We start from the raw sequence: 24,810 nt of genomic DNA, 5'->3' as shown, positions 1-24,810 counted from the left end.
TTGGCTTCCGCTTCCCCTCCTCTCACCTAAGCACCACCTGAGCCCACCACGCCCCTGCCTGCTCCAAACGCCCTGATCTTCATCAGCTGTCCCACTCACTGGACTTTGAAATTGCTATATTTTGGTATCTGTCTATATACTTCCTGCTCGAGGGCAGAGCCTGTGTGGGACGTGTCTTTGTGTCCCCCATGGCACCTAGCATAAAGCCAGCTTGAGAATAAATGAATTTCCTCCTGATGCCATAAAAATAGTAATGAGAAACTCATTTTACGTCATTACCAGAAAATGCTTGTCAATCCTTAAATGGAATGGGCTGTGAAATTCAAGGTTAAGGGGTAAGCCATGAGGTTATGAGTGACTTGGGAACAGAAGCTGTCTGATTCAAGGTTGAACTGTTAGATCAAAGGCTCTTCACCTGGGGTCCATGACCTCAATGGACAGACTTCAGTAGGTCCAATAACCCCCTAAAATGTATGTAAATATTTTTGAGGATTTCATTTATCTGCCCCAAGGATGGGTAGCTTTCATCAAATTCCCAGAGTGGGTGAAGACCCTAAGTACACAGGAGGTCACTCATCCATCTACTGAGTGTTGACCAAGCACTTCTTCAACAACCATCTGCTATATGGATTAGGAATTAAGGAAAAGGGGTACTCAGGGTGCAGACTTTTAAGGTTGGGTCTATATTTCACTGATCTTAGAGAAAGCCTCTGGAGTCCTCCTGGTTGGTCAGTCTTCCTCTCAGAGTACCCCTTACATCAACACTCACAGGTCAAATCCTTTTTTTTTTTTTAAGATTTTATTTATTTATTTGTTTATTTATTTATTTATTTATCAGAGATAGAGTAAAGCAGGGGAGCAGCAGGCAGAGGGAGAGGCAGGCTCCCTGCTGAGCAAGGAGTCCGATGCGGGACTCAATCCCAGAACCCTGAGATCGTGACCTGAGCCGCAGGCAGATGCTTAACTGACTGAGCCGCCCAGGTGTCCCCACAGGCCAAATCTTAACAAGTGGTAATTTTACACAAGTTTTAGACTAGAAACTGGGAGACCTGAATTCTGATTCAAATTGTTACTGCGCAGTCAGCGTGGCTTTGCCCAAGTCCCTGAAAGCAAGGTGCTTTGTAGCAGTTCTTAGACTGTATTCTGCCACAACCAATTGACAGCTGATTTTCCCATAGAAAAACAAGTTTTTTAATGTATGGAAAAGTAAAATATGGAAAAGGAAAATAATTCATAAACACTATGCATATATTAACAGCATATTCCAGAACTCTCTTTATAACACCACACACCCGCATCCCTCCTTGCCCCTACACACCTCCATATATAGCCCCATTTCATTTCCACCCAAGAAAACATATAAGCAAGGGAGAAACAGCAATTCCTCCTAATTAATTTAAAATTTAATTGTTTCCACACTCGAGCACTTTGGAATGTGTGTTACAATTCCTATGACATATCTCCAGGCAGATCGTAAGCATATTGAGCTCAAGGACCGTAGTGTAGTTGGAAAGATCCCCGGCTTTACTGTCAGGTCAATTGGAAAGCAAATCTTAACTCTGCTTATGGGCTGTGTGACTTTGGGATGTTTAATAACTTCACTGAGCCTCTATTTCTCCAACTGAAAAATAGAGATGATACCCTTTCTTCACAGGGTTGTGGGTAGAAAGGGCTATGTAGCCCTGTGCTCAGCCCATGGTAATTTTAGTGTCTGTCTCCTTCTAATTCCCCTTCTGGACCTCAAGTTCATAGTCATCAGGAAGAAAGGATCAGATTAGATCTATATTGGAAGGCTCTATGTTGGCTCCCCTCACCAACTGCCTTCAGCACAGCTCCCAGCTACCCTGGGAGGAAATCTTTATTAAGATGAAGAAAAAAAGACAGAAACCCTGTTAGTCAAATAATACGTCAAAGATTTGCAACATAAGAATTGGCTAATATTATCAAGAAAAACCTGTTTGCAGTTGCCTCTCTCTGAAGGACAGGAAAGATCTGCTTTCATCCCTCTAGCAACCACCAAGGGAAAATTGAAGGGATGGCCTGTCCAGGCCTTCCACACTCTGCAGAATTAGGTGGAATGTCAGTGCTTCTCAAATTCAGGGACTGGTATCCTAGCAGGAANNGGCAGGAGCTTGAGATGCTCACAGACCCAGAAGGAGCCAGCTCATCTTCCTGAAATACCAGTTTTCTCCCAATTTATTTTTTCAATTTAATTTTTATTTTTCATGCTAAGTTTTTGAAGTGGTAGTGTCAAACTTATTTTTGCTTTTATTAAAACAAACACAGAGATATGATGGTGTCACAAGGCTTTTATGAATTTTGAAGATGGGGGAGTGGGCATAACCTAGTCACATCCTCTACCCTGAGGGAGAAGAGTTTGAGAAACTTGGAACAGGATGATCTCCCTAAAATTTCACCTGGTTGTGTATTTGTGTCAGCTCCAAACCTGCCTCAGACGGTCACGGCTTGGCAAAAACAAATTAATTAAAATGTAAAACTGGGGGAGAAAATTCGAGTTTACCTTGAAAAGAATTAGCTTCAAACCAAGCAAGCCAGGGACAGCCAATGAACCAAGCGCTCCCTGGTGTCAGCCTGCGGGGCTGGCATGATTCTGGGGGAATATTTCAATTTTGTGTCACTCGTGGACATGGCAGGGGCTGAGGCAGGTGCCCTTAAGATGTTAAAGGCAGGTAGGGGCTGCGCCAGCCATTCTTACTGTGTGCGAAATGAAACCCCGAAGCTATAACTGCTCCCACGAAAAGAAATCTCACAAATCAACTAAAAATCAAGAAGGACAAAATTTTTATCATTTCTGGGCACCACTTACATTTTGAAACCAATTCATTTTATCATATAAAATTTAGGAAATGCAGGAAAGTATAAGCCAGAAGTAAAAATTACCCACAATTCCTGTCTTAGACAGCTGGGGCTGCGATAACAGAACACCAGAGCTGGGGTGGGTTATGAATGACAGAATTTTTTTCTAACAGTTCTAGAGGCTGGGAAGTCCAAGATCAAGGTGCCAGCAGATACGATGACAAGTGATGAGCCACTTCCTGGTTCACAGATGGCCATCTTCTTGCTATGTCGCCAACAACGGAAGGGAGAGAGAGCTCTCTGGGCACCAATCCCATTCACTAGGGCTCCCTAGCCACCCTCATGACCCAATCTCCTCCCAAAGGCCTCATCTCCTAATACCATCACGCAGGGTGGGGATGGCGGGGAGGAGTGTTAGGATTTCAACATAGGAATCTTGAGGGAACACAAAAACACTCATCTCACGAAATCTACTCTCCCAGAGATAATAACTGAATAGCTCTTAGCATTTTTGTATACTTTTTCATAGAAGTGTGTGTGTGTTATTTAAATTTGGAATCATACTACGAACAATGTTTCACAATCTATTTTTCACATTAAATTATAAGGATTTTCCCATGTAATTATTCTGTGAAATTATGGTTTCTGTTAGTTTCATTGTATTCATCGCATTGTATTTTATATATATAATATATATAATATATATATAATATAATATATATTATAATATATAATAAATATATATAATATTTAATACACATACAGATCTTCTTCCATTTACAATGGGGTCACATCTTGATAAACCCATTGCAAGTTGAAAATATCATAAATTGAAATAAATTTAATACATCGAAACTACCAAAGCTCATAGCTTAGCCTAGCCTCTCTTGAATGTGCTCAGAACACTTACATTAGGCAACAGTTGGGCAAAACCATCTAATGCAAAGTCTATTTTATAATGAAGTGTTAAATGTCCTGTGTAACTTACTGAAGACTGCCCTGAGAGTGAAGACCAGAAAGGTTGTAAGTGTGGGGGTTGCTTACGCTCATGGTCACGTGGCTGACCGGGAGCTGTGGCTGTTGCCACTGCCCAGCATCACAAGAGAGGAGCATACTGGGTATCACTAGCCCGGGAAAAGATCAAAATTCAAAATTCGAAGTACAGTTTCTACTGCATGCATCTTACTTTCACAGCATTGTGAAGTCAAAAAATCATAAGTCAAACCAGAGCAGTTGGGGACCATGTGTGTAAGTCAGACAAAATATATCTAGTTTGCACAGACAAAAATATATCAATTGCACAGCTATGTAAATGTTTAAATATATGTACCTATGCATATATGATTTACTGAGCAGTATTATTAAAAGTTTATTTCTAACTTTTCACTATTACAAACAATAACAGCAAAAATAGCTAATTTTTATTGTGTTAAATGCTTTCTGATGATTATTTCATTTAAATTTCACAATAATGCCGTGAGGTGGGGATTGCTATCATCCCCATTTTACAGATGAGGAAATAGTGGCAGAGAGAAATAAGTAATTTGCCCAAAGTCACAGAGCTAGTAAGAGATATAGCCAGATCATAGACCCAGGCGGTCTCTTAACCACTATGAAATCTGAGTCTCAGTTTCTTTCTCAGTGAAAGGACACTGTTGGGCCCACTGGTCTAGAAGGTCCCTTCCAACCACATATTCCATTTAACCCATTCCATCACTAGGGAAGATATAACAGTGGTGAAAGCAGAGGCTTTGAAGCCAGGCTTATCTGAGCCCATAATCCTAGCTCTACTATCCACCAGCCTAACCTCTTAAGCCTTAGGTCCCTCATCTGAGAAACAGGGATGATGGAAGTCCTACTCCACCAGATCACTTTGAAAAATTGGTAAGATGATGTCAGCTAAGTGCTTCAATGTTCCACAACCAGTAACACTTACAAGTGTCTTTAGTGGATTTTTGCAGTTGGAACCATTGATGCCCTTGACAAGGGATGGAGACTTATTCTAGAAGGTAGAGATGAATCCAGGCAACATTCCAGGAATGGCTTTCTCTTCAGATCATGCCGGGAACCTCACCCGAATTTTATTTACTGATTGGGACTTGGCAAAGGATTTCACTGGACACTTCAGGCCAGATTTGATAATCAGCCCCTCCCCTGAAGACCAGATACTGATGATACGAGTGAGTTTTCTGCCCTTCTTGAGCCCGGCCTGGCCAGTCACAGACCCACGGGGCAACCTGGTCCCTCCAGCTGAGATCCAGGATGAAGTCCTTGCAGAGGGTCCCAGTGGGGCAAGGAGCCCCTGGCCAGGTACGTGAGGCTAGGCGCCAGCAGGCACCCAGTACAACCTATGCCTTCTCGAAGGTCTTCAGAACTACCCAGCCATAGTCTGCATTTCAGAAAAAAGAAGGTTTAATTCATTTTATTTCTAACTCGTAAGAGAAATGAAGAGATTCACCATCTCAGAGAGGGCACCAGCTTCCCCTAGGCCGCCAGGGGTTTGTCCGGGTGCCTCAGGACAGTATCATCCATAAGAAATGATAAGGCATCACTCTCAACAGCCAACGAATGGTCCCACAAGACCACACACCTGTTGCTGAACCAACTCATCAACACCCTGCTTTTGCCAATCACTCCGGACCTACCTGGGAATGTAGAAGCAACCAGAATTATAGGAGGTTCTAAAATCAGCCAAGAGGAGGCTCTGGTTCATCGCCTCAACTTCTCCACCACGCCCACCTCTCTAATGCTTCTACAAACCTGATAAACATACCATTTTTCTTGCTTCCAGTTTCTCAGATTTTCTTCCAACAGAGGAGGCTGTCTCAGAAGTTGGGAAATGGCCAGTTCTACCAAGAACCTCGCCTGCCCTCTCACTCACCTCTGAAAAGAGCTTTTCTGCCTGAAGCCAATGCAGACTTTTCTCCATTTTGGCCTCGAGAATGAGGGAAGAGGGGTTGGCTGAAGGGAGACAAGGGAACAAGCCACACCAGTCAATGTCTCCCTCAGGACCCTTCCTCTCTACTACCACCTTTGGAGAGTAAAAGAGGACTTTTTTGGAAGGCAGAAGAAAGTGACAAAAAGTCTCTTGGAACAATGCTTTGACTGTTACAAGATCCCTCTAATGACATTAGGACAGGAGCCAGATGATACCAGAATGGAATGTTCCGTAAGTTCTCACACACACACCCCCTCCCCATTTGCAGGAGGAAAAAAAAGACAACCCACACTTCCTGTCCTCAGTCTACCAAACCTGAACAGAATGGATACTTTAGGCTTGCAGAGAAACTGATTTGCCATGCAAAACACCACAGTTGTTTTGTGTGTTTTGTGTTTTTTTTCCTTTTAATTTAATGTAATTTAATTTTTTAATTAATTTATTTTTTGATTATAGTCACCATACAGTACATACTTAGTTTTTGATGCAGTGTTCCATGATTCATTGTTTGTGTATAACACCCAGTGCTCCATGCAATACATGCCCTCCTTAATACCCATCATGGGGCTAACACATCCCCCCACACCCCCACCCCCGAAACCCTCTGTTTCCTGGAGTCCATAGTCTCTCATGGTTTATAACTCCCTCTGATCCCCCGGCCTTCAGTTTTCCCTCCCTTCTCCTAATGTCCTCCATGCTATTCCTTATGTTCCACATATAATTGTCTTTCTCTGCTTGACACAATACTTTCAGGGATCATTTCTATAGTTTGTTTTGTGTGCTTTGTATTTGTCGTTTGATGGTTTCAGCTTGCTGTTTGTTATAGCACTGATTTATGGACAGATCAACGTTTCAAAACAAGCCAAAGCTCCCACCCTATTTGTGAAGTCATCAAACATTGACTCCGTGAAGTAGCTTTAGAGACCCTTCCCGCCAAACGTCTTGTTTTTCAAACGAGACACCTGAGTCTTGCTCCAGGAGCATGACTTGCACCAGGTCAAACATGGACATGGGGACCGGGAAAGGGAGGTGACTCCTCATCAATTGTGGACAAGGCCAGGGCTGTGACAACGACCTCCGCAAAGCACCAGCATTCCCCACGCCCCCACCACCCTCAGAGAGAGTGAGGGTTTTTAAAGAATTTGTTATTCTGTATTTCCAAAAGAGCACTAAAAATGCAAAACTACATTGGATTCTTGACAATTTTTTTTTGCCATGTAGTATTTGTAGTTTGAATGACAAGTAGGAGAGGGGGACACATGAGTATTTCGGGCTTAGAGTCTCTACAGTGCCTCCTGCAGCCTTGCTCCGTATCACTTCCCCAAGCCCCCACCTCGGATCTCAAACATCTGCCTCCTGTCCCCAAACATTCACATTCACCACCCACTTGGACAGCATGGTGACTTTCTGTGACATTTTTCCCCTTCAAGGGACTGCATGTGATTCTCTCATTGACCTTTAGCTGTGGAAAGTACTGGAAGCTGGAGGACAGCGAGAAAAGAGGAAGGTATCTGGATTTCCCCTAGTTGCCCTGAGTGGGAGGGCTTTAGAATTAATTCTACACAGAGAGAAAGGAACGCGAGGTCAGGCTTGCTGAATCCTGTTCTCCCATTGCACAGATGAGGTAACTGAAACCCAAGGGAAGGACTCGAATCAGCTGGAGGCCGTCCTGCATCAGTGTTGTGCCCACAGCATGTGAACAGAATACCTACTCCATGGACTCTAATGTCTTTCGAAGGGTTAGTAACCCTTTAAAATAAATAACTGGAGTTATGGCTAAGCAATGGCTCTAAGGTAGAAATTTAGGCTCCCAACAGAAACAGAAAGAGAGGGGGAGTGAGAAATTAAGAAGCAAGGCTAGTGGAGTCCCGCCAATCGTACCGCGAGCATGCTGGGTAGAGGCTAGAGGGGCTCTTCCAAAGTAAGCAGGCTTTCCCATATCCCCTACCCCGCTCCTTCTGAACCTACCTAAGTTGGGAGGGAAAGTTCCCCAACCTGTGTTGATACATAAAACCTCCTTCTTCAGCGACACTGCTAGGGATCAGCAAGCCCTGCCCCTTAGCCCCTTACTTCTCCCCCCCCCCGCCCCCCACCCCATGCCCTCTCCCCTGTGCTCTCTGAGGATGTCATGTGGACAAAATCATCAATGAGGTGATGACCGGGGAGAATGACTGAGAAGATGTGTCCTGAGGCCTTTTGAAGGTTGTCACACCCCTTAGCTGGTTACATTCTGCCAAGTCACAGCCTAATGTACCTCCAGCCTGCGGATGAGGCCCATTGTCCAGGCCTCTCAGCCAGGTTTGTCTCTGAGACATCAAGGACTGGAGCCTTTGGGTTTGAACTCTCATGAAGATGGGATGGGGAGAGGAAGCAGAGGGAAGTGAAGGCATGAGATCCCCCCCAAATGAGGACAAACTATTGGCTGACACTGGTTGGATGGGACATATAAGAAGGGACATTTTCCCTGAAGGGAAAACCAGATACCACCCAGCTTGAGCAAGAGCGAGAAAGAAGGTCTTCGCAACACAAGCAATCCTGATCCTAGCCCAGGTTCCCAATTCCTGTGTCAGCCGCACCCCCAGCTCCAGGATCATCTTCCCCTTTTAACACGCGGCCCGGGAGAGTCAGAAAAGGATTCTCTTTAGTCCTTTCAGCACAGCTAAAACAAGCAGCATTTTCACTTAAAAAGAAAACAACAAAAAACTAAGGAAAAACAAAAAGAAAGAATTCCCAAAAATACAGAGTAACTATCATCACATTATAGACCAAAATGTCCTGGTCTCTGTAGAGATCACGAAATGCTTGCTGACAAGCACATACGTTCACCCGAGGGTGCAGCTGTCTATCACGCGTTTTCTTACTGCCAATTCGACGCTCATAGCAGGCATCGCTGATCAAGCACAGCATTTTATCCAAAGGGTGATGCACTGATCTGAAAACCTTTCTCAACACAGCTTTCTAGACTGATAGCCACTAGCTACCGGTCAGAGCTGGCACAGGAGACAAAGCCTATAGGCCATGCCTGCTCTTGCCAAGAGTGATGGAAAGACAAGGGAGCACCTTGCCCAGTTTCTTCCTTTCTAATTCCATTTTTCTTTTGACCAAGAGGCCTTCGATCATCATCTCTTATCCTCCAGTAGATGGTATAACAGTCACTTTCAACGAATTCCCAATGCTTCTCTTACGGAAGTAACTTTTCGCATGTTACAGCAGACTGTGGGACCTCGGACCCTCCATTAGTTCTCTCTCCGGGCTGGGCAAACCTTGTCTGTCCTGCTTGGCTCACCTGCAGTGGTGGTCCCACCGAGTGAGTCCGGCTAGCACCTTTGTCATCTTTATTATTACATCAGTTTTAAGATGGACTCAAACAGAGATCTCTCTCCTCCCCCAGCTTCTCTCCGTGTCTGGCTCCCACAGTTAGAAAGGCATTCCCTGTGTCCCAGAGACCTGGGAGCCATCCGGGGAAGGCCCCACTATGGAGCGGTTGAGTCCAATCTTGGGAGCCACTCAGGCTGACACTCTAGCCGTGTGACATTGGGCAAATCACTTCACCTCTCTTGAGGTCAGTTTCTACATGTGTTAGATGGAGGAGCTGGAAATCTGTTTGTCCTGATCTCATTTCCATCCTGTTCTCTGCCCCAGGTGGGTGACCTCTGTGAAGTACTTCAACGAGGTCCTTTGTCCCCTGGTTTTCCCTTGGCTTCTCCAATGGAGAGACAGGCAGGAGACTGGAGGGAAGAGAATAAAGTTGGGATACGTAATCCTCCCTTCTGCCTGTCCCCTCCATCCCACCCCAGTGCCCCTGTCAGCTAGGTGTTTCTTTCCCCTGTCAGGTGAACCCATCCTCAGCCCTCTTTGTCCCCAAGTTCCCTTACCTGTGCTTTCTCTCACGCTCCTCAGTCCCCACAGTTACTAATCTCAGGGTCCTGCACTATTTCCTGAAGTTTTCCTACACCCCGCCCACCCCTGGGAAAATACTCCCTGTATTCATCCCTCTCTAAACCGTTCATGTTCCTTCAGGCTCCCCTCTTTGAGTCTCTGCTGGCAATCCTTAGGGTTCCCTGGTTTATAGATGCAGCACTCCAGTAGTCTCTGCCTCTGTCCTGACAGGGCCATCTTCTCCCTGTTTCATCCTCTTCTATGATAAGGATCCCAGTCATACTGGTTTAAGGGTCCACACTGCTCCAGTATGACCTTATCTTAACTAATTATATCTTATCTCCAAATAACGTTACATTCTGAAGTACTGGGTGTTAGCACATCAATAGATCTTTTGGGGGGGACACCATTCAACTCATTAAAGATGTCTAACAGGGACATCAAATCGAACAGGCTCAAAATCAAGCTCTAAATTTTCCTTGCAGTGTATTTTTCTCACGGTCTTCCCTCCATCAATGGAAACTCCATTCTCCTAATTTCAGAGTGAAAACCTGGGTCCCACCCCTGAGTCTTCTCCGCCTTCCATGTCCCCTGCCCTGTCCCTCCCTGCCTGCCCATGTAAGTGCTGACGAGTCGGACCAGGATGGGGAGATTTAGGTTTTCCCCAGAAGATCACAACCCAGCTATCCCCTCCCACTCTGCAATGTCATGTTCTAGGCAGCGTTTTCTTTTGTCTTAATCGTGCTTTAGAAGACTCTACGTGTATCATTATTTATTATTTTTAGATTGTTGTTTTCCTTAAGGCAGGAGTTGCAAACGTAGATGCCTACAGAGTCCAGTTGGAATATGAATATGAGAAGCAGAAGCAGGTGGAAACACATATAAACTGTCCATAAATGGTAGGGACCGAGGCAACTGGAGGGTTTGTGACCTGTCAGCCGCATGCGAGAGCTAGTCTGCAACCACCACTACCACCTTGCAGAAATGTGGGCACCGTGTTGCCAGAGCTTCTTATTCTTCAGGTTACATTAAAGGTGAACATCCAAGGTTATGTGAAATCTCCCAATTTTTAAACACTGCCTCAAAATCATAAAATTCTCTGCGGGCCAAACAAGTCATATTGTCTGCTGGTTAAATCAGCCTGTGGCCTGCCTATTCCTAGCCTCTGATCTAAGGAAACCCTCTTTTGTAAATAGTTATGTGTTGGGGGTGGGGGGGGAACCTGGGTGGCTCAGTTGGTTAAGCATCCAACTCTTGGTTTCGGCTCAGGTCATGATCTCATGGGTTGCGGGATTGAGTCCCACAGTAGGCTCCCTGCTCAGCGGGGGTCTGCTTGAAGATTCTCTCCCTCTACCCCTCCCCCCACTCGCTCTCACTCCCTCTCTCTCTCTGAAATAAATAAATCTTTTTTAAAAAATCATCAATTTTTAGGAAAGTAGTGAGAAATGACCTGAAAAGAAAGTGAGGAAAGAGGCAGGGAGCCATTACCAGCAGAGTAGAAATGCTTGAGCAAAGTTGGGACGTGTTAATCAATGGAACACAATGGAGAGACCACAGCGAATCTACTAAATAGGGTGGAGAAAAAGGTATAAAACCTGGAAGCACAAATTAAGGGAGATCATTGAGGGACCCATCGAAGTATGGATACCCAGAGATTTGATTTTATCCTGGAAATCATGAGGAGCCATGAAACATATGTGAGCAAAAGGGTGACTGACACTAGGCTGCGGAAAGATTTTACAAGATCTGGGCATCCCTAGAACCTCTTCTTCTGAAGCGTGGAGCTCTCTCCCTCCCTTTGATGAGACCAGCAGGCTGCCATCAAAGGAAGACTGGGGGAGGGCCGCAGCCCTTTTGTGGTGCTGAGACAGCCAAGACCTGTGCCCAGATCAGCTTCACAACTCACTGGTTGGTTTTATTCTTTTTTCCTAAAGCTACTTTCTTGTCATTCTCTCACTTGCGATGTGTAAGCCACCTCTAACGGGCCACCTCGAAGTTACTCAATATGGGTTCCAAAAGGCCTGGGACAATGGTTCTGGCTCCATGGGGAATGGCACTATCAGCTCCGTTGAAATCACAAGTGTAGAAAAACAGGGATTGCAGGGTAGGTTAATGGTTTCAGTGCGTTCACAAAAGGAGGCCCTGGCATGAAGTCATAGGCTTGGGTTATGTGGACGAGAGAATTCTGATTCCACTCAGGATAAGCTCAAGTGCAGAGGGGAGAGGTCGACATTTGCATTTTTCCAGTGGCCATTTGATAGGAAACCTGTACTGGGCCAGATGAGAGATTCTGGCCGGGGGCGAGGGGCAGCTTACGGTCATGTTGCTTTATCCCCACCTCAATCCCTTTCACCAGCTGGAAAATAAAAGACTTTTGCTGTGGGTCACCCCTCCTGGACGGCAATGAGGCTAACTGAGGTGATTCTCCAATGCTCCAAGGCTCCGAGTCTCCAAACTCCACCTGGGAGAAGGTCAAGAAAGACGGATGAGAAACAGAACCTTGAACGGCCCTTCTTCCTCAGTGGTGCAGGGATGAGGACACGCTTGGCAGCCCCAGTTGAATATTTGAGGTTTAAACTATTCACAAGTGATCCTGAGAGCCCAAGACATGGAGTCACTTGTTCTTTCTGCTCTTGTGAATTTGAGTTTCAAGTAGTAGAGAATTGGATTATGGGATCCGTTCCGTAGCTAGCTGTCAACAGGCTCAGTCAACAGGACACAGTGCAATGCGGTATTAGTGTCATAGACGTACTAGTTCTGGAAGGTAGTGGAAGGAACCCTGAACAGAGAATCAACTGCAGGGGAAATGGGGAGAGAGGTTTTATTGGATAAATGATATTCTACACCAGTGTTAGCAAATACGGGGATTCGGGAAGCTCCTGAGATCCATCCCTAGAGATCATCGAGGTCCTATTATGCTGCAGTCAGAAACGGAGGTGGGCAAGATACCAAAATGTCCTAAACCATAGGCTCTCAATGATGTTTTTGGGATGCGTGGTTAAAAAAACAGTAACAACAATGAAAGAAAGGAAATAGGTCACAGTCTTAACAGGGGTTGCCTCAAGGGGATGGAAATCTGCATTTTTCTGTTTCTTTCATATTTTCTAAATTTTCTAGATAATCTGCAATGAGCAAGTATTACTTCTCTAGTAAAAAAGAAAAATTAAAAAGGAGGATGAAGGTAGGAAAAATGGTAGAGGCTGATAAGAGCCTGAAGAAATGTTTCAGCCTCCCCCCAGTCCTGCAAGCCACAGGCTCAGGGCCACCACGCAAGGTCCAGCACAGCCAGTGAAATGTAATCAGCACAGCAGTCTAACTGGCAGCCTTTCCTCCAGCTAGAAACACTACCAGCCACCAGGCCAGTCTCGCTATTAGAAATGGCTGTCTGTGACAGGACCTTGCATGTGACCTTAGAGTGTTGACAATGCACTCACAACTTCACCCACCCACTTCACTTCTCAGGAGCTTCACCCACCCACCCATCTGTCAGACTCTGCTGGACACCAAGAAAGTATATATATACACACACACACATTTGCACACACACACACGTGTGTATGTGTGTGTGTGTGTGTAATTGCAACTATATACTTGAATATACAACATCTAATTTTCAAAACATTTTTTTTTTAAAGATTTTATTTATTTATTCGACAGAGATAGAGACAGTCAGCGAGAGAGGGAACACAAGCAGGGGGAGTGGGAGAGGAAGAAGCAGACTCATAGTGGAAGAGCCTGATGTGGGGCTCGATTCCAGAACGCCGGGATCACGCCCTGAGCCGAAGGCAGATGCTTAACCGCTGTGCCACCCAGGCGCCCCTCAAAACATTTTTGACTGCCTCTCCTCTGTCCTCATCACAACCTCATCCACAAGCTTGGTGGAAATGAATGGGCAGAGAAGTGGAGCCATTTGGCCAAGGTTGCACAGGGAATTAAGGGCAGAACCAGAACGGGAGCGGGCTGTGGGGGAGGGGATCTAAGTGCTTCCCAAGCCCAAGCTTCTGTTCTCCAAGGGAAGACTGCATTGTGCCGTGGCTATCTTGGAGTGTGCACAGAACTGCAAATGGATTTCCTATCAAATTTAATCATCTTTTAAGTCCACTGGGAAGGATTGATTTCCATAGCTTTTTAATCCCTCTGTAAGAGAGCAGAGCTGGTTTCAAACCAGAAACTAAAGCAGTGTAAATGGTCTGAGGTAATGAGTAAAGGTCATAGAGCACAAAGGCCAGGGCACAAAGCCACAGAACTATCCAGCAATTGCAAAACTTGAAAAAAAAAATTGCGGGCCTGACTCTGTGGCTTCCAAGTTGCTCTAATTCAACATACTGGGCTACTCTGTTTTGTTTTTCTGGGTTTTTTTTTTTTAAGAAAAAAAAGGGGGGGGGAATCACTGCAGTAGATTCTCCCATAAAGATCTCATAGCTGTGTGTACATTCTGGATGGTCCCGGAATATCAATACAGGTTCCCCCACTATCTGAAAACAGAGCATTCCTTTGAAAGTTTTAATAAGCTGGAAGAGCATACAGCAAAGTAACCTTACTATTAATTTACCTGGGAAAATTTTCGAGCATTCCCAGACCCACCAAATAATCTCTCTCAGGCTTTTTTGATACCTTAGGACACATCTTGCTAACGGATGCACAAAATAAATGGAGATAAGGCCCAGGTGCTCGGGGACACAGCTCAGAGCTCTGGAGGCTTCATGCTGAGATGCTGAGTGTCATTCTGGGAAACGAGGTTGGCAGGGCCACCGGTGCTGCTGGCGATGTGGCTGACTCCGTAACTGCTCGCCGCAAGACAAACGCTGCGTGCGGTTTTCGCTCTTGGCGTTCTTTGTAAAAGCAAAAATCCTGCTTGGATTTCTTTTGGTCAGTGAAGACAAGTCTTCATGCAGATCCCTTGTAAAAGTGAAGTGGCAGGGGCGCCTGGGTAGCGCAGCCGTTAAGCGTCTGCCTTCGGCTCAGGGCGTGATCCCGGCGTACCGGAATCGAGTCCCACATGGGGCTCCTCCGCTGGGAGCCTGCTTCTTCCTCTCCCACTCCCCCTGCCTGTGTTCCCTCTCTCGCTGGCTGTCTCTCTGTCACATAAATAAAAAATCTTAAAAAAAAAAAAGTGAAGTGGCAGAATGAGAGCTTTTGAAAAGTGGAGGGTACCTGTATCATTGTTTGGACCAACCTATTGGCTCACTGGGTCACTGCCACATAAAACCCTTCGATTGTGCATTGTTAAATATACCAAATATTCAGTGAGCCCAAAATCGCTAAATCAACGGGCCCTGTAAAGATGGACAATGAAGATAAAAGCAAATGGGAACGAAACCAGAAAGACACCTCGCCTGTGTCCCAGTCTGGCAGGTGGAAGATGGTAGGGGGTTGACCTAATTTCTCCTACAAGCTCTGACCCTGAACGTTCTTCTGCTTTGCCCTGATTTTCCAGCACAGGATGCAGGCTGATAAGACAATCAGTGGATGAATGCTTCCATAGGATGTGATTTAAAGGCAAAGTTAGAATTAGAAAGACTTTGCTGGGGGTAAGAAGCACCTTGAAACTTGAAGCTCCCAGACTCTCGAAGGCAACTGGCTGGCAGTTGAAAAGGTGGACCCCCAGGTCCTCACACACATGAGTCCCTGAGTCTATCCAGCAGAAGCCCGAAGGACTCTGATGAAAAACGTCCCTTACATGAAGGGAACTGAACCCCATAGAAGAAGCAGCCAGATAAAACTGCCCTGCTGGGACTTTGAGAAATGGTGTTAAGGTGATGGCAATAGCTACTCGTTATTGAGCCCTTACTGGGTGCCAAGTAATTTGTCTGCCTTATGGCATTTAGTCTCACAAACGCCCTTGGAGGCAGGTGTTGGCATTACCACCTTCTTCCAAATGAGCAAAGTGGGGGAGAGAGAGGTTACGTAACTATTCACAGACACACAGCTTGTCGGTCTCACTGTCAGTGTAAGTGGACGTTACACTCTAAGGGCCACCCACTTACGGCTCCCCTCTGAAGGAAAGAGAAGGCAAAGTTTTCTTATACCTGATCACTGTACTTCAACCAACTTGACCTTGAATCTCAGCTGATTGGACGAGGGGTTGGTCCCTCTGTAGCCTGGTCAGTAATCATGGAGATAGCTCACTTGGCCAAAGAGCTCTACTAATAAGGTACTAGCTGACCTAGAAGATCCTCTCTTGGGATTGACCAGTGATCTACAGAGGAACTCGGCAAGCATCAGATGGTCTGCCCTGGGCACGAGAAGAGGATACAGTAGCATCGTGCCAAGATTTACCGTTCTGGCCAATCACCAAAATCCCTGCCAGCTCTGAGCCATTGACATGTCTGGTCCAGGACCCCATGTTCTTCTGTCCACCTAGCCCCCACCAAGGCAGGAGCCTGCCACCCAGTACTCTGAGAACTGAGGCTTGTCTGCCTTGGGTCAGAAGGCCTGGCCCCTCCAAAATGTGTCAAGTCTCTGTACTGAACCCTATTCCCACTATTCCTACAGGGTCTGTTCTTCTGATTTCAGCTGCGGAGGACACAAATGGGAGAACCAGCCCCTTTCTGTTTGTTTGTTTGTTTGTCTGCTGTTTTTTCCCACACAGTTGCCATCAAGGTAACCATCACACTGCCTGTGATTTTTCTGCTGGGCCAGGGCCCAGGAGATGGCCATTGGTGGGCACTTCTAACGGAGCTGGGATCGACAGGCATAGCCATGCAATGTTGCCCGAGGAAGCAGAGGTGGGAGCACTGGGCGATGAAGAAGGAACAGAGAATGTCTGCAGTGCAAAAAGCCCCACCTGACAGCGGTGCAATAGTGGTGGTGGGGGGTGGGCCTCCGTTTTCCTATAATCCACATCAACCATTTCAGTCTTCTGTAGGAACGGTTGAGATTTTTCTGTCTTATGTAAGCATACCCTTAGCCACTGAAACATCCCATCTTTTCAACTAGAATGCTACCTTAAATCCCTTCCTTATAGAAAATCTGCTATTGCCATTGTACATAAACTAGTTTTTCCAGATAAATCGCTGGATTAATTAAACAGAGCCCTGCACAGGCTCAGGAGCATTCTGTGACCCTTTCCCCTGCCCATGGTCAGTGGAGAGAATGATATTTGCTGGGTGTGTGCATAGAAGTGGATTCGAGAGCCGTGTGGCATAGCCAATGGCAGTTTCTTCTCTCTCTTCTGCCAAAGACAGGGGCCTGTGTGGTTAAACCTAAAGATTTTCAGGGAGTAAGATACCTAACCCTTCCTAGAACAAGGTCAGGAAAGAAGCCACTCTTTTATATATTTTATTAATTTATTTGAGAGATGAAGAGCGAGTGAGAGCTAGAGAGAGCATGAGAGGGGGAGGGGCAGGAGAAGAGGGAGAAGTAGACTCCCCACTGAGCAGGGAGCCCCACAATGCCAGTGACCCCTGAACCCCTGGATCATGACCTGAGCCGAAGGCAGACGCTCAACTGACTGAGCCACCCAGGCTCCCCAAGAAGTCATTCTTTAACAACCCAGAATCAATGTTTCTGAGCACAGGCTTACCCATAGAATGTTAGGACATTCAGGGACCCAGGGTATGCTCTCAGATTGTTTCCAGATAATTCTCTAATCTGGGGCCTTGAGCCCAGGTCAGGGCCTTTGCTTTCCATTCACTAGGGAATTAACATATATTTACTGAGCATTTATTAAAGATTTTCAGGCTGTGACTTGGTAAAGTTGGAAGTATCCTTTAAGAAGATTGATCTGTCAATAATTTGCCCGGTTGACTGACATGAAGAAACACAGCTTGAGACTACCCTAGCAGTTAAGTTAGGATGTTGTGACACTGGATAAGAACAGCGACAGGGGAAACAGAAAATGATGGAATAGTGTAAGAAATCAGGTGAGTAGCAAATAGAGTGTGGTGGCTTTAGAAACAGACAATCGTGGTTGACATTCAAGCATCAGCCCTTACCCCAGCAAGTGACTTGATGTTCCCATTTCGATTTTCTTTTCTGTAAAATGGGAATAATAAAACTCACTGTTGGTAGACGATAGATAGACACACAATCTCCCAAGAGGTAGTTATCTATATTTGACTGCTATCTGTTCACCAAAACCTATTTTTTCTTCTCTCTCAGTGCACAGCGGAAGCTAAATGTTGCCACATGACTGAGCTTTAGCCAATGAACTGTGAGTAGGAGTGATGTGTGTCTCTTTCAGGCCTAGTCTTTCCCAGTTCCCTTTGGAGACCCTCCATACTCTTCTCTATTGGCTTGCTCAATACAGAGACCTCAAGGATTTGGAGGGGAACAGAGCCAACAAGTTCAACTCCCTGGATAACCACAGGAAGACCGTCTACCAACTGGGTGAACCTGTTTGAAACTTCACGTGAGTGAGAAAGGAACTTCTATTTCTATTCTATTCTTGCACAGAATTGACAATATAACCAGTCCCTCAGTAAACAATCATTATGACATTTTTTGGTGTCACAGGCAATACAGAGACCTACAAGTTCTCAATTTAAGAAGACAAAACAGACACATCGCAGCACATACTAGATGCTTGCTATCTACATGATGCAGGCAATAGAAGTTCGGAAAGTTCAAAGTCCCCAGAGGTAGAGAGATCTGAGACACCTTCGCACGAAGCTACCTGCTTTGAGCTTGTCTTTCAAGAAAGACTGTGAATTGTCTAGATCCTGGAGATTCCATTCATTCACCAACATTTAAAAACATCAACAAGAAATCCCCCATCATCTAGTTTCCACCCCCATGACCTGTAGGACACTTCAGCTCATACCCAATATTTCTTCATTGCTCATGTCTTTTGTCAGTGATGTCCAGTGTGGTCTGGTCCTGGTTTCCATGCAATGGCCTTCAGCCATCTGCAACCTTCTAAAATCACCTAACACCTACTTTCCATCCCCAGAAACCCTGACTCAAGAAAGGAAAGACCTCCAGCTTCAGAATTTTGGGTGCCCACCCCACCTTGGTCCATCACAGCCCTGGGTTTATGGCTCTAAGAGAATGGCTGGTAAATGAGATCTAATTATCCGTGTCCATTGCCCCAGCACTTTGCCTTGCTCCTTGCAGCTACTGATCAATTACTCCATTTTAATACCATTTCCCTCTGGCCATACAAGCAAAAAGCTTCATTTCAGAAATCAAAAAGACTGATCAATCCAATGAAAGGGTTTTGTATTTTAATCATTATCATGTAAAAAAAAAAGTTTGCAACATAAACTTCCTGCTCTAAATTCCGTCGACCAAACAATGAATTACAGATGCTATGATGAAAATGCTATCATGATTTATAACTGGCTCTTCTCAAAACTATCACCCTTTAGTCTTTAAAATCAATTGGGGTGTCTACTTTATATGGGTAATAGAAACCATGTTTGTACGTTCCCGAGGTCTCAGCCTTCCCAAAATGTTTAACACGGGTGCTGTCATTCTCTAGGTTCAGAAGCGCAGGACGTGTGCATTGTCATGCAAAGCAGACTTGGCAGTGTCACACATCAGCTTGCCAGTTTATGAAACAGATGAGACCCACATGTGCAGGGTCAGAAAAACAGAAAAGTGGGACTACTCAGAACTCATACATGAGATGATTTCACACTCTGCGAACCCCAACGCGGAGCATACATTCTGCAGGGGGAGTGCTAACAGAGCTGCAAGATTTTTTTTTTCTTCAGAGTTGCAAGATTTTGAAAACACTGCGTCCCCAACCCCAGGATGCAGTTTGGTTCTCAGAGCAAAGGGGCAACATCGGCAGGTGCGTGCGCGGCAGTTACACAGACACCCCTTTGATGCTGCATGGGAACGGCCCTCTCCTCAGAAACACTTCAACAATGGTGCCTGCCTGGCGTGAGCCGCAGGAAGCAGAACGGTATTGAGAATTTGTGCCAGCAAATCAGAGACGCACATTTTCAGATTTCCGAAGGAGTCTGACCAGGTCTCTCTTGGCTAACTGGCCAAAATGTAATTGACTTCATAAAGAAATACGGATAATACCCTTCTGTGCTTGAGGGCAGTTCGAAAGTTCTTTGGCTTCTTCCAAAGAACAACTTAGCCAATATTTTCTAAATCAGAATCTCCTTAAAAGCCATACCTTCTGCCTAGAATATTCTGTCCCTAAATACACACTCACGCACACATGTGTGTATACATGTGAACACATCCCATCAACACCCACCCCAACTCATTCTCATCCTTCAGGTGCCATCTTGACCAGATTATCTAAATTAGATGCCTCTTCTCTGTCCTGTTGTTCTTTATAACCTATTTGTGTCCTTCCTCAATATCCTTACATTTACCCCAAGTAGAAGATCCACAGATCTTCCTCAGCTTATGATGGGGCTGCCTGGCACCACAAAACAGTATTGTACCATGTATTGCTAGCCCAGAGAAAAGATCCAAATTCAAACTTTATGTATGGTTTCTCCTGAACGCATCACTTTCCAGCCGTCGGGTAGTCAAAAAACCTTAAGTCAAGGACCATCTGTGTACATGTTCATGTATGTGCATTTGATTACTGCCTGGTACCTAACAGACACTCATGGTATGTTTGGTGAATGAATGAATGAATGAATGAATGAATGAATAAAAGGATGATATCTTTGGAAGTTTTAAGAACAGAACAGATTTTTCATCTTGATTGTTTTCGACCAGCAATGAGATCCCTAATCTTGATCTGAAGAGGAACTATTTTTTATTCTTTAGTCTTATAATTGGAGATGAGGAGGGTGGTGGGGACACAGGCCAGGAAGGGGCCAATGGGTCCTACTCTTCTGAGAAAGAAGTAAGGCTTTATTTCCCCCCACCCCCACCCCCCTGCTTAGAGATTAGCCAGATAAGACCAAAGGATCTCCTTCTGCCTGGGATAATCTGGTTCCCTGAAACTGGTGGCTGCTGGGTCTGGGGAGAGAGGGGGAGGCCAAGCTTTTTGCTCTGAATTTCTGATGCCCTATCAGCACAGACTCTTTTCTCACTTCTCAATTCTCCTTTATGAGTGTATCTTCTCTGAGGGGAACACCACTTTCTCTGGAGAACTATTAATTCCCAAGGAGTAAGCCATTGACGCCTGCATGGAAACACCCACTCATTTGCAAATTGGCAAAAGAGTCTCACACAAAGTAGAAGAAGGCTCGATTCAGGGCTTAAAGGAAACAATGGAGTCCATTTAACAAAGCCAACATTTAATGAACTCAAAACAGTGTACTTTAAAAAATAAGTTAATAAAGCAGCCTTTTAAACTTTAATGCATGCTTATTAGCTCTATTTCTAAAGTACCGTCTGTTACCATAGTAAAGGTTTCCTGCTTTGTTTATCATGGTGATTCATCACCTATATGATTTCTGAGCAATGAATGAAAACGTTGATTGGAATTTTGCAAATAGCAACCCTTTGGTGTCTGGGTCAGCTTTCCCAAATCATGCAAGACCTTCAAATAGAACAGATAATTTCTATTGCCTGGCAATTCGCCAAAGAAAGACCCAGGAGAGACAAGCTCACCTTTCAGATGAATCTACCGTAAAACCCCTTTACTGGATTCTTTTAAGATCCTGGGATTATTCAAATCTTCCCATCAGTTTTGTTTGTGTGCTTGATGGAGAAATAGCCACAAGTCTCAGTGGGAGATCTTGCTTTGGGATCCATCCCCCAGTGTCATCCTTCTGCCTCCATCGGTCTCTCCAGAAGGAAGTGGGGTGTTCAAAAGGAGAGGGGATGGGGTGGGGTGGCAGAACAGTGGGTAATTACCAGGAAAAAATAGGAGCCTCCTACTTTTTATCAGAGCAAGTATCAAATACTGTTCAGCCCAAGTACATTTTGTCCTGTTCTGTTTCTTATGCAAATTCAACATCTAGTGAGCAGCCTGCCACAAAACTTGACTCTGCTTCCCCCAATTTCATTGAACTTGCCCTTGAAAGGAGTATCATATACCTGATTGTTAGGGGGGCCCCCACATCCAAGAAACTGTAGGCGAGATCTTATCATTATCAGGCTTTTCTACAAATCAAAAGCACCTGCTCTTTGTTAAGGTGGGCTTCTAAAGAGAGATTTATTCCCATTAGAAAATGCCCAGAGTTCATACGGGAACACTATTGACATGTCTTCCCAGCTTGAGGATACCAATCTCAGGTGAGTAAACTTAATGGCAGTAAACCTTCACTGAGCACTTACTGTGTACCAGGCCTTGGGCTAAGCAATGCACATGTATCATTTCATTAGGTGCTTGCCACAACCATAGGCGATAGGAAGCCCCATGTTACAGCTTTAGAAACTGAAGGCTTAGAGAGGTCACGTTACGTGCCCAAGATCACACAGCTGGAAATGTGACAGAGCCACAATCTCTGATTCAGGACCTGTGCTCTTAGCTACACAGGACATAGTTCAGCATTGATCGCAATTATGTACTTACTATCCAGTCATGACCCATCCTAATGGGCTCCCATCTTTGGATTTCCCAAGCAGAACTAAGCATAAAACGAGTCCTCGTTGATGCCCTGCCCCTTATAGAGGAAAATAAACCAGGTCAATGTAAACCAATTTATATCTCATTGAATATTCTATATGTCATAGATATTATCATATCCTTTCAGGAGAGGAGGAAATTAAGGCTCACAGAAGCTAAGTATCTTGTCCAAGAACCCACAGCTAGTAAGTGCTATGGGTGAGCTTCTGATTTCAGGCCAACAGCAGGATCTCTCTGCCCAAACTGACCCTACACTTCCCCACAGCATCTTGTGGGTGTGTATCAGACATGGCCACTGGGAGACAAAAAAGGTTTTGACTTCCACCGCAACATTTTCCTTGAGAGAACTCTGCCCTTCCAGGGTCAGAGACTAGATGATCCTACTGACCTGGCTGGGCCAAAGTTGGCTGAAAGGAAGCCTATACCTGAAGATGTGTGAAAAGAATCTTCTTGGAATAGAGACAAATATCCCAACCTAGATAGAATAGCAATAGTGAATTATTAGTGATGAACAACCATTATGTCAGATCAGAGGGGCCATTCTCTAGAAGCTAGGCTGCTTTGGGCCTCTGTGACCTGGCTTTCTTGTTCATTCTTCTGCCAAATACCTTGATTTTCCCCTTTTCCCTCCTCTCCATCCCACATTCCATCACTCTGTGCCTCTCCCACCGACCCACCCAGTTCCTGTCACCACTGACTTGCCTGTGTCTTCCCAATGCATGATGTACTGTTGGGGCTCAATAAATGGTTAAGAAAAAGGACAAAGGAACAAAACACAGAGTTAGTGCTAAGCCCTAGGAAAGAGAAACTCAGAGAAGTCACACATACTTATTAGAGTCAAGTGCATTTTTTGTGCTCAGGAAGTAATATCTATAATGAACTGTGAAGATCCGTATAAACATGCTGGTGTTTCCAGGCCACATGAAATTTGATCCAAGTCTATATATAAAAAAAATTAATATGTTCCATCCCCCTCCCCTCTTTAGCCCATTTGGTCTTTATCCATAAAATACATGCATGTCCGTTATACAATATAGACATGTCTCCTGTTAAATGACCTATGATGCAACATATTGTGGTACTTTTCTTTGAGGGGGAAAAAACAACCGAGGGACATATACATTTGCATGAAATTGTTAGCCGTCTTTTCATGTAATCTATTCTTTATTGACTACTTCATAGTTTGCAAGAGCCTTCATTTCATTGCTCTCCCACTCTGTAAGGTAACCCCAGGGCTCCATTTAGAGAGAAGGAAACTGAGTCACAGAAATTTTTAATGATTTGTCACATGGCTCCCTCCTCGGCTCTTTGACACTGTCATTGTAAAACATACCAGCAACTCAACAATAGGTTTTTAGGAAATAACAAACCTCTACCATGTTACACATGCACATTGCTTATAAAACACATCCCAGTGTTTCCACAACATTAAATTATGTACTCTCAAAGGGAGGAATGGGTATCTTAAAAGTAAGAAAATGTGGTAAGTAGCAAAACGATGCTTTAACCCAGTATTCTAACTCTGAATCATAGCGTATTGGTGACTTAGCTTCTCAACTACATTATAAAGCCCTGCAAAGGAGGGCGTTTTTCTCTACTTTTTACAACTGTCTTTCGAAGGGCTTTATAGTGGCTTCCATTGACTGGCAAAAGAGTCTGTTTCCTCTAAAAACAAAAATTAAAACAAACCCTGATTTTTCATGCTTAAATTTCTGGGTACTAAAAAAATCTCAGGAAATATATTCAGAAACTTCTCAGGAGCATGATTTTATCTGTTATTTTCAGTGGAATCTTGTTTGGTGACTAAGGATTGAATCATAAGATTGCCTTTCTAAGTTCCTTCTTCCAATATCACTGCTCTGGGAGACAAACAAAAACTTCAAAAGCCTGGAGATCTAAAATAAAAAGTTGTATTCAAGTTCTGGAGAAATTCCAGGATGACATTCTAGTTCAGAGTTTATTAAAAAATACTAGGTGGGGGGTGGGGGGATCCCTTAACATGTTTGTATTAATACAAACAACCTATTTTTTGTTTGAATAGCAATTGTAACACTGCTGAACTTGGGTCCTCTTTAAAGTTTAAATAGCCTGAATATAAAAATAAGAATGCAAGAATTAAAGCAAAGAAAGCAAGACATAAAGAAAGAAAATTGTCCCCTGGAACTGTGCAAAAATTAGGTTGCCTCCAATCAAAGTTATTTTTCATATGAGGAGGAAAAAAATCAACTTTTTATTCCAATCCTGGTTGAAGCAGTTAAAAAAAAAAGTTTTTCCAACTCTGTGAAGTAAAAGGAATTAGATTCAAGTGGCTGAACCTGAGCTTCCCATCGGATTATTGTGCAAGGGTTCCCTTTATTTCCCCCCACAGTGGATAATGCTTGTTCATTGTGATTTATCTGGAGCCGGTTTCTTTTACACCCTCAGCTGATATAAAGTCGAGCTAGGACTGAGGCTAGAGATTTGGGGAGCATCTGGGAGGCAGCCTCTACAGTCCAGAGAGAATGAAACAGTCGGGAACATGAGCTACCGCATGTGTCATTGACATTCCCAGTGGTAGGAGCCCCACTTTTTGCCTCTCAGTGCAGACAAGAAACCATTAAGAAAGGGGGACAGAATTTTTGATCTCCCTTGAAAATATCCCCCAAGATTGTGTGTGCTGCTTTGTTTTCACCCTTGATTTTAACTTTTCATTCCTGTTTCTGACCTAGAATGATCAAGGCTCAGGCTCTCTGGCAGG

At 44.6% G+C, this 24,810-nt stretch overlaps 1 long non-coding RNA gene across 1 annotated transcript in view; it reads right to left on the bottom strand.

The window, feature by feature from the left end:
• LOC103657096 overlaps positions 1 to 24,810 on the bottom strand; it is a 54,126-nt gene that overhangs the window by 14,601 nt on the left and 14,715 nt on the right. Inside the window, exons 2-3 of the long non-coding RNA XR_566784.2 lie at positions 17,572 to 17,611; positions 11,973 to 12,095 (exon numbers count right to left, since the gene is read on the bottom strand). This is a non-coding gene — a long non-coding RNA (uncharacterized LOC103657096). The remainder of the gene's footprint in view (positions 1 to 11,972; positions 12,096 to 17,571; positions 17,612 to 24,810) is intronic.

Source organism: Ursus maritimus, unplaced genomic scaffold, assembly GCF_017311325.1.
Source record: "Ursus maritimus isolate PB19 unplaced genomic scaffold, ASM1731132v1 scaffold_7, whole genome shotgun sequence".
In the NCBI taxonomy this organism is placed as follows: Eukaryota; Metazoa; Chordata; class Mammalia; order Carnivora; family Ursidae; genus Ursus; species Ursus maritimus.
Note: the sequence above shows the minus strand (reverse complement) of the source record. Positions and strands in the feature narration are given on the sequence as shown.